The sequence below is a fragment of the Mus caroli genome, chromosome 1 (assembly GCF_900094665.2).
Source record: "Mus caroli chromosome 1, CAROLI_EIJ_v1.1, whole genome shotgun sequence".
In the NCBI taxonomy this organism is placed as follows: Eukaryota; Metazoa; Chordata; class Mammalia; order Rodentia; family Muridae; genus Mus; species Mus caroli.
Genome location: NC_034570.1, coordinates 134712248 through 134722376, shown reverse-complemented (window position 1 = coordinate 134722376; position 10129 = coordinate 134712248). Strand labels below are relative to the sequence as shown.

The 10129-nt window shown below is 39.7% G+C and overlaps 1 long non-coding RNA gene across 1 annotated transcript in view; it reads left to right on the top strand.

Annotated features, from left to right (window-relative positions):
* LOC115030088 overlaps positions 1-10129 on the top strand; it is a 142005-nt gene that overhangs the window by 59544 nt on the left and 72332 nt on the right. Inside the window, exon 3 of the long non-coding RNA XR_003835708.1 lies at positions 7950-8074. This is a non-coding gene — a long non-coding RNA (uncharacterized LOC115030088). The remainder of the gene's footprint in view (positions 1-7949; positions 8075-10129) is intronic.

Genomic DNA, 10129 nt, shown 5'->3' with positions numbered 1-10129 from the left:
TCTCTCTCTCTCTCTCTCTCTCTCTCTCTCTCTCTCTCTCTCCCTCCCCCCATGTATGCTTGTGTGTGTGTGTTGCTGAGGTTGAAACCAAGGGTCTTATGAACTTTAGACCATCAATTTCCACGGAGCTATATTTCTAGAACTAATAGAGGTTTCTTGAGTTTACATGTAGAGCTCTATTTATTAATAAGTGTGTATGAATTTATACTAAGAGTTAAGTAGATGATAGTAAGGTCTCTGTAGAGTTTAATTATACAGATAAGTTAATTCTATGTTATGTAGGAGGCACAGATTACAGAAAGCACTAGAAAACACAGAATTGTTAAACATGTGTGCCTTTTTTTCTTCATGATAAAAAAAAAAAAATCTTTAACACCTGGTCACCCAGAAGGTTGGAGTAGAAATTATCTAACAACCTGCTGGTCTTTTGCTATCCTATGGAGCTAGCCTTCACCTAAATCTACCCCAATCCTGAGCACTGTTTAGGCCCTAATCCTGAGCATTGTCCCTCAGTAAATAGAACCCCCACTAATGAATGAGGTCTCATGTACTTTGCATTCTCCATCAAGAGAATCTATCCTTATGCTTATTATAAACATTTCACCGTAAGGCCCTTCCCCTGAGCATTGCTTTTCAGTCAATAGAACTCATTCTTTTATTTTAACTTTTTGTTGGTTCTTGGTGAATCACAGATCCTGCACCTCAATCCCACTCATCCCCCTGTCTCTTTGAATTCACCCTCTACCTTGTAATTTCTACCCTCAAAGAAAATAAACAACAGCAACAATAACCACTACTACCACCACTACCACCAAAATCTCATCTTGGAAGCTGCAGTGTGTCACATAGTATCCTTTCGTCCAAACATCTTTATTTGCAAATGTTCATTGCAGTAAATCATTGATCTGATATGAGATCTCTGGCTTCTACACCATCAATACTTGATTGTCATCTGGATTTCTCTCAGATATCTTATTGTTGCCCTATGTCACGGAGATCCTTCATCTTTGAATCTAAGTGTCAGCCCCCATCATCAGGTCTAGCAGATCATAAAGAGGGTAGATATTGGGGTGGGTCTATTCAAAGTCCTTTGCCTGATCCTGGGAGGTAGCTGAGATGATCAGCCCACCAGCACTCCTACACCCACACCACGAGGGTCAGCTCTCTAGCACTGCCCCAGCTAGCTCATCTAATGTCAGAGCCAGTAAGAGGGGCAGGGCCAACTCTTCTGTGCTCATATTCTCTGGGCCAGGGTGGGTTCACCCACTCCTCTACCCAGTGTCTAGGACTCATTCTTCTGGTAAAGGTCACAAGTACTTTGCTATAGAGGTGTACTTTGCAAGGAAGTTTTGATGTAGCCATCTCTGAAGTTTGTTATGATAATTGTCACAGGGACACTTTTTTCTTTTTTAATTTACTGTATTTAAATACATAAGAAAAATAAACCATGAGGTGAGGATCTGGAAGTTTTGACCAGGACCTGCTAATGTGATGCTGATCCAAGTTTTATTCTTCACCTCGTGATGATCATTTCCCTGCCAGTCATGACACTTTCAGGGACTATGACAATATTACTTCATTGTATATTGTATTAAATAAGTAGAAGTAAGTCCTATTCTGGTGGTTGTGAATACAAGTAGCCGATTGTCAGTCTGAACTTTTGATTTTGGTATTGTCTATTTCAATAGTGACTGTAGAGTTCATTACCATTAAGTGTTGAAAGGTCAAAGACTCTCTCAGCACAGAATGTTAATTTTGACATCATCTTGCCAGAGAAAGAAAACGTGACATGAATGTTTGAGGTAGGAGAACTGAAAGATATGCTTTTAGGAAAGTGATACCTGCTTTGTGTTACCAATTACCAGCTCCACTTTCTTCTTTACATTAGTGTCGTCATTTTGGTGAATAGCAATTAGATTAGGCTTTATGCTGAAACAGCCCTTGCTTGTGTCTTCTTGTAGGCGCTCTACAGCTGCTCTGTTCTCATCTCCAGCCTTTCTAACCCAGCCTGCCAAGTGGTAGGATTTCCTAGGTGTGTACTACCATGCCCAGTTGGAAAAGGTAGCTTCTACCAAGGCTCTCAGTGATTTTGCATCTTTATATTCACACTATTCTGTAGCCTACTGTCTCCCATAACCAAATGTGGACAACCCTATAGAATTGCTAATAAGAATTTGCTGTGAAAAAACGCAAATGTTGCTACCCTTGTCTTTGAGTAACTATCATTTCCTGTCTTTTTAAATTTGCTTTATTGGCTGGGATGTCTTCTGATAGGCTCTCACATTGGTTTTGTTCAATTCTTTATAATTGTTTATAATTTTGAAAGATTTAACTTATTTTAAAAAAATGTGTATGAGTGTCTTAACTTCAGGTATGGCTGTATACCACATGTATGACTGGTGTCTACAAGGAATAGAATTGGGGGTCAGATCTCCCAGAACTGGAGTTACATACAGATGGTTGTTAGCTACCATGTGGGTGCTGGGGTTTAAATTTAAGTTCTCTGGAAGGACTCTTCCAGAGCCATTGTCCAGCCCTCTTGTTTCCTTTTATGTACTCTTTCTTATCCTCTTGCTTACTGCTATGTTGTACAGAACTATGTAGAGAGGTTCATGTAGCAGTGAACTGAGCTAATCTCTAACCTCGAGAAACCAATGCTCAGGTACTACAGCATGATGGGGCATGAATGCTGTTAACAAACATACAAGCTTGGCTTTCTTCTAATTTTGAACCTTTAGGTAACCAAGTCTCAGAAAAGGCTCAGAGCCAGAGAACCTAGCTAAGCGGTACCTAGCTACACAACCCAGCCAAACTGTGACACAATGCATGTTGTTTCAAGTTGCTAACATTTTGTGGGTTACTTGTTACACAGCATAGAGATAGCTAAAGCTGGAGATAAACTGAAGCGCTAAGTAAACACTTCACATATTTGCTTTGTATAGGCCATTTGGTTACTTTAAAACCTAAGCATCTAAGATATTCTATAAAATGTTTCTGAGTTAAAAGTATTATAAAACATTGTCAATGCACACTGTTTCTCTAGTAATTTTCCTTCCTCTTCATTCTCTGTTTCTACACCAGTACCAAGGTTCTTTTTTTTAAAGCTTGTTTTACTTGGAGAGGCAGAACTGATATTAGAATGTTCTTTTATGTACTTAATTGCTCGTTTTCCAAATCGAAAGAATAAAGTAACCTGACAAAACCACTCTGCATTTTGTAGTTGCTGACTGTCATGTCAGTGACTATAAAATACAGCATACACTTATGATTCATTCATTATCCATGAAAAAACTGTTTCCCATGGGGTATTTTTGGCCAAGTGCTTCTTTGTGCTGATGTGTCCAGGTTAAGCCAGTCATGACTCATCATATCACATGGGAGACTGGGGACTGGCACTGTCAAACGCAATGGACCAGATGGAAATTGTCAAAGGGAATTTGATTTGAACTCACATGAAAGTAATTTTTCACTGCTTTGTCTACTCTAATTACATGTTACTGACGCAAAAGCAATTTGTGGGCGGGTAGAATTCTAGGTAATGTCATTAAAAGATATTGTGCTCATGCCTGTAATAACAACACTTATAAGTTAGAAGCCAACTTGGCCTTCCAGTTTTCATCTGTACCTGGGAGCTGGCCCTGTGCTATTGCCCTCCACACTTCAATCATACCCAGAGACAGCTTGACACCCAGGAATTCTGACACACCCAGGCTCACAGGAGGGACTTCTATAGCTGAGAATTTCTACAGCTGATAAAAAAAAGTTCAGCAAAGTGGCCAGATATAAAATTAACTCAAACAAATCAGTAGCTTTCCTTTATATAAATGATAAAGGGGCTGAGAAAGAATATAGGAAAACAACACCCTTTACAATATCCCAAATAATAAAAAATACCTTGGGGTAATTCTAACAAAACAGTAAAATATCTGTATAATAAGAACTTCAAGTCTCTGAAGAAAGAAATCAAAGAAGATCTCAGAAGATGGAAAGATCTCCCATGCTCATAGATTGGCAGGATTAACACAGTAAAAATGGCCATCTTACCAAAAACAATCTACAGATTCAATGCAATCCCCATCAAAATTTCAACTCAATTCTTCATAGAGCTAGAAAGAGAAACTCTCAAATTCATCTGGAATAACAAAAAAAAAAAAAAAGGAAAGATAGTAAAAACTATTGTCAACAATAAGAGAACTTCTGAGGGAATCACTATCCGCAACCTCAAGCTGTACTACAGAGCAATAGTGATAAAAACCACATGGAATTGGTATGTGAAGACTCAGAAATGAACACAGACACCTATAGTCAACTGATCTTTGACAAAGAAGCCAAAACCATCCAGTGGAAAAAAGACAGCATATTCAACAAATGGTACAGGCTCAAGTGGCAGTCAGCATGTAGAAGAATGCAAATTGATTCATTCTTATCTCCTTGTACAAAGCTCAAGTCCAAATGGATCAAGGATCATCACATAAAACCAGATATACTGAATCTAGTAGAAGAGAAAGTGGTAAAGAACCTCAAATACATCAGTGCAGGGAAAAATTTCCTAAACAGAACAAATGGCTCAGGCTCTAAATCAAAAATAGACAAATGGGATCTCCTAAAATTGCAAAGCTTCTGTAAGGCAAAGGACACTGTCAATAAGACAAAACAGCAACCAACAGAATGGGAAAAGATCTTTAGCAACCCTACATCTGATAGAGGGCTAATATTCAATATATACAAAGAACTCAAGAAGTTAGACTCCAGAGAACCAAATAACCCTATTCAAAATAGGGTAGAGAGCTAAACAGTTGTCCACCGAGGAATCTTGAAAGGCCAAGAAGCACCTAAAGAAATGTTCAACATCTTTAGTCATCAGTGAAATACAAATCAAAATGACCCTGAGATTCCACCTCACACCAGTCAGAATGGCTAAGATCAAAAATCCAGGTGACAGCAGATGCTGGCAAGAATGTGAAGAAAGAGGAACATTCCTCTGTTGCTGGTGGGATTGCAAGCTGATACAATCACTCTGGAAATCAGTCTGGCAGTTCCTCAGAAAACTGGACATAGTACAACTTGAGGTCTGAGCTATACCACTCTGGGGCATATACCCAGAAGATGCTCCAACATGTAATAAGGACACATGTTCCACTATGTTCATAGCAGCCTTATTTATAATAGCCAGAAGCTGGAAACAACCCAGATGACCCTCAAAGAAGAAATGGATACAGAAAATATGGCACATTTACTACTCAGCTATTAAAAACAATGACTTCATGAGATTTGCAGATAAATGGATGGCATTAAAAAAAAATCACCCTGAGTGAAGTAACACAGTCACAAAAGACCACACATGGTATTATTAGCCCATAAAGCTCAGTATACCCAAGATACAACTCAAGAAGAAGGAAGACCAAAGTGTGGATGCTTCAGTCCTACTTAGAAGGGGGAACAAAGTAATCACGGGAGGTAGAGGGAAGGAGGGACCTGAAGGGGGAGAGGAGTAGGAGAGAAACGTGGGGGCAGGATAAGGAGTGGGAGTAGATTGAGGAGAAGTACAGACATTCAGGAAATTGAAAGGAGGTGTGTAGAACTAGTAAGTCCTAGATGCCAGGGATCCAATGGGGATGGCATTATCTGAATTAAAGGGGGAGAGAACCTTTAGTGACCATTTCCAGTGGATAGACATGGACCCTGGTTGAGGGATGGGACCACCTACTCATCTCAAAAGTTTTAATCCAGAATTATTCCTGTCTAAAGGAAATGCAGGGACAAAGAGTGGAGCAGAGACTGAAGAAAAGGCTGTCCAGAGACTGCCCCACCTGGGGATCCATCCCATATACAGTCACCAAACCCAGACACTATTGTGGATACCAAGAAGCACTTGATGACAGGAGCCTGATATAACTGTCTCCTGAGAGGCTGTGGCAGAGCTTGACCAATACAAATGTGGATGTACACAGCCAACATTGGACTGAGCACAGGGACCACAGTGGAAGAGTTAGTGGAAGAATCAAATGAGCAAGGAGTTTGTAGCCCCATAGAAAGAACAACAATATTGACCAACCAGACCCCCCCTCAATCCCCGGAGGTCCCAGGGACTAAACCACCAACCAAAGAATACACATGTAGGGAACCATGGCTCCAGCTGCATATGTAGCAGAGGATGGCCTTATCTGGAATCAATAGGAGGGAGACACTTAGTCTTGTGAATACTTGATGCCCCTGCCTAGGGGGATGGTGGGGCAGTGAGGGGGAAGTGGGTGGGTGAATGGGTGGAGGAGCACCCTCATAGAGACAGGGGCAAGGGGCAATGGGATAGAAGGTTTGCAAAATGGAAACCTGGAAAGGAGGACAATGTTTGAAATGTAAATGAATAGAATTAAAAAAAAAAAGCTGTGTAGACCCACAGGGGGAAAGGTTCTGTGAGGAGTCAGGGAAGGGATTAAAATGAACAAAATTCATTGGCTAAAAGTATCAAAGAACTAAGAAGATTGTAAAAATAGCAGTGATACATCAAAACAATCGTCCATCCTGATCAAGTAGGCTTCATCTGAGGGATGCAGGGATGGTTTAATATATGGAAATCCATCAATGTAATCTACTATATAAACAAACTCACATGCTCCACTATGTTCATAGCGGCCTTATTTATAATAGCCAGAAGCTGGAAACAGCCTAGATGTCCCTCAACAGAGGAATGGATGCAGAAAAAATGGTACATTTACACAATGTAAATTGTCTACTCAGCTATTAAAAACAATGAATTTATGAAATTCTTAGGCAAATGGATGGATCTGGAGGATATCATCCTGAGTGTGGTAACCCAATCACAAAAGAACACACATGATATGCACTCACTGATAAGTGGATATTAGCCCAGAATCTTAGAATACCCAAGATACAATTTGCAAAACACATGAAACTCAAAAAGAAGGAAAACCGAAGTGTGGATACTTCGTTCCTTCTTAGAATGGGGAACAAAATACCCATGGAAGGAGTTACAGAGACAAAATCTGGAGCTGAGATGGAAGGATGGACCATCCAGAGACTGCCCCACCTGGGGATCCCTCCCATAATCAGCCACCAAATGCAAGACACTATTGCATATGGACCCTGATATAGCTGTCTATTGTACGGATATGCCAGTTCCTGGCAAATACAGAAGTAGATGCTCACAGTCATCTATTGAATGGAACACAGTGCCCCAATGAAGGAGCAAGAGAAAGTACCCAAGGAGCTAAAGGATTCTGCAACCCTATAGGAGGAACAACAATCTGAATTAACCAGACTCCCCAGACCTTGTGTCTCTTCTTGTATATGTATCAGAGGATGGCCTTGTTGGTCATCAATGGGAGGAGAGGTCCTTGGTCTTGTGAAGATTATATGTCCCAGTACAGGCTAATGCCAGGGCCAGGAAGTGGGAGTGGGTGGCTTGGGGAGCAGAGCAGGGGGAGGATATAGGGGACTTTACTAGGAAACTAGCAAACTAGGAAAGGGGATAGCATTTGAAATGTAAATGAAGAAAATATCTAATAAAAATAGCAATGATACTTGTGCTGGTATTTATGTCTAACCTGATTAAAATATTATAAAAATTTAAAAAAAGAAACCAGCTTGAACTATACAACAAATTGAAGGGCAGCCCGACACACACACACACACACACACACACATTCACTTGTATGCAGTTTGGGAATGTGCCTTATTAGTTTCTTACAACTCTAGTAACACACCTACCCGAGAAAAATTATTAAGAAGGTTGACATTTACTGAGGAACTCATTTTGGCAGAGAAATAACATGAGATTTAATTGGTTTTACTTTACTTATTTGGGTCTAATGTAACAGTTTTGTGCATGTTTTCTAACACATTGAAGTACTCTGTGAAGGTGTCAAGGTTTTCATCTCCCAGTGAATGGAGCTGATTTCACCAGGATTTTTCTTTGTCTGTGTTTGTAGCAGTGTAATGAAGCATTTCAACTTGACTCAGGAGGCTCAGGTTATCTCATGGGTTGGGTCGTTGGCTACTCTGAAAAGGATGAAGAATGAAGTTGGATTTTACAGGAGACTTCAACCAACTTCAGGTATCTTTACAAGTTTGCATTCATTGAACTAAGGACTCAAGGGCTGATTGATTTTATATAACTATTATTATTTTAGTTGCCCTACAAAACAACCTGTTTGATTATACACACATGTTGCATCTTGCTCATATTCAACATTCCTACCCTTCTGCCCTTCATTCCTGCCTTTCTCTGTTCCCCTTTCCTGCAAATAAAATAGTTGTTTGTTTTCATTACTCTTAAATATCATTCACTTGCTGGATCAATGAGATGCTGGTCAAAAAACAACAGAGAAAACCAAAAGTTCTTGTTCGTGAAGGTTGAAATTGACTATTGCACTAAGTGGTTATGAGTTCCACCATTGGATATTGTAGATATTTTCAATGTCATGTTATGAGCAATTGTACAATCACAGTCCATTAAATCATGAGTCAAATTTATTTTCTTTCTGGGAATTTGCTGTTCTCTTTGGAGAGAAATTGACCTAAATTATGTGTTATTTGCTTAGATTATTGTGATCTATAGGTGTAGCTGGTATTTGCTATTCAGAAGCAAGCAAGCCATCCTCACAAGGTTCTCTTTCCTGACAGAGGCTTAGCGACTCCCAGGGACCCTCATGACCTGGCTTTCCAATATCACAAAGGGGACAGCACACATACTGGAAGCAATTTGAGAACAGTCAGAGAAAAGTAATGACAGTTATCTTGTATTTAATTTTTAGGATTATTTCTTTACCTTCAAGTACCAGTTGTAAATACATACAGTAACTTTATTCTCCTAAGAATTTGCTCTTGCTGTTTCTTTTGCTTGAAATTTCTTAGGCAATGTTTGTCATTTCAGACACATCTCAGCTGTTGTTCCCAGGAAGATGATTTGAACATTATATTGGGTTCTCAACCCTGCACACATTAGCTCCTCTCTTCTGTGTTCACATGCCTTGCTCAGTTCCCTGTCTTCACACCGTTCACATTGTATTATAAAATTGACTTACTTGTCTGACATATCTGACTCCCAAGATTGTAACACTTGAGATCTGACTCCCAAGATTATAACACTTGAGATCAGAAACCATATCCCATTTAACACTGTAGTCTGAATGATAAGTACCATGCAATTTCATACAGGCTACTATTGTATGAATTTTGTATTTAGGAACATGATGTTATTCATTATATAGCAAACCATCCTACAAATTCTATATCCTTTTAAATATACTTTAAAAAGTTCAAGAGGCAGAATAATAGATCTCCAAATGCCCACTTCTTGGTTCCTGAAAGTTGTAAATATTTGATTACACAGAGAATGGTAACTGAGATTGCAAGTGGAAGTGCAGCCAGTATCTGTAACTGTAAGATAGGAATAATGGGTGTTACCTAGTGCACCAGTTCACTTAGAAGGGTCTTTCACACTAGATGGGAGATGCAACATAGGAAGCAGTGCCAAGACATGAAAATAAAGGCCTAGTGATGGGAGCTGGAGAGATGGCTCAGTGGTTAAGAGCACTGCCTGTTCTTCAAGAGGACCTAGGTTCAATTCCCAGTAGCTACATGGCAGCTTGCAACAGTTTGTAACTCTGGGGGTCCAGGGTATCTGATACCTCCACACAGACACACATGCAGGCAAAACACAAAAACAAACAAACAAATAAACAAAGAAACAAACCTACCTAGGGATTACCTGTGAGGACTGGGTTTGTCTTGCTCCCTGTGAAGACAGACTGGGCAGGGATCGTCTGAGGTACAAACAAAGTAAGGAAATAGGTTTTTCTCAGAGATAGGGAGAGGAATGGCCTTCGCCTTTTTCACTGAGAATTACTGACACAATATGAATAAAATGAGTTTCAAGCCACTAAGTTTCTGATCATTTGTAAGAACAATAGAAAACACACACAAACATCAGGATAGACCAGATTATGCTTAGAAAGCAGACTATGCACATGTCTTACTTGTGTCATTTGTAGGTTTACTTTGACTTCAAGGGAATGGTCTGATGCTGTTACACATCATCTTTATGCAGCAATGTGTGCAGCAGAGCATCTTTTTTTTTCTTTTTTTTTTTAATTAGGTAATTTCCTCA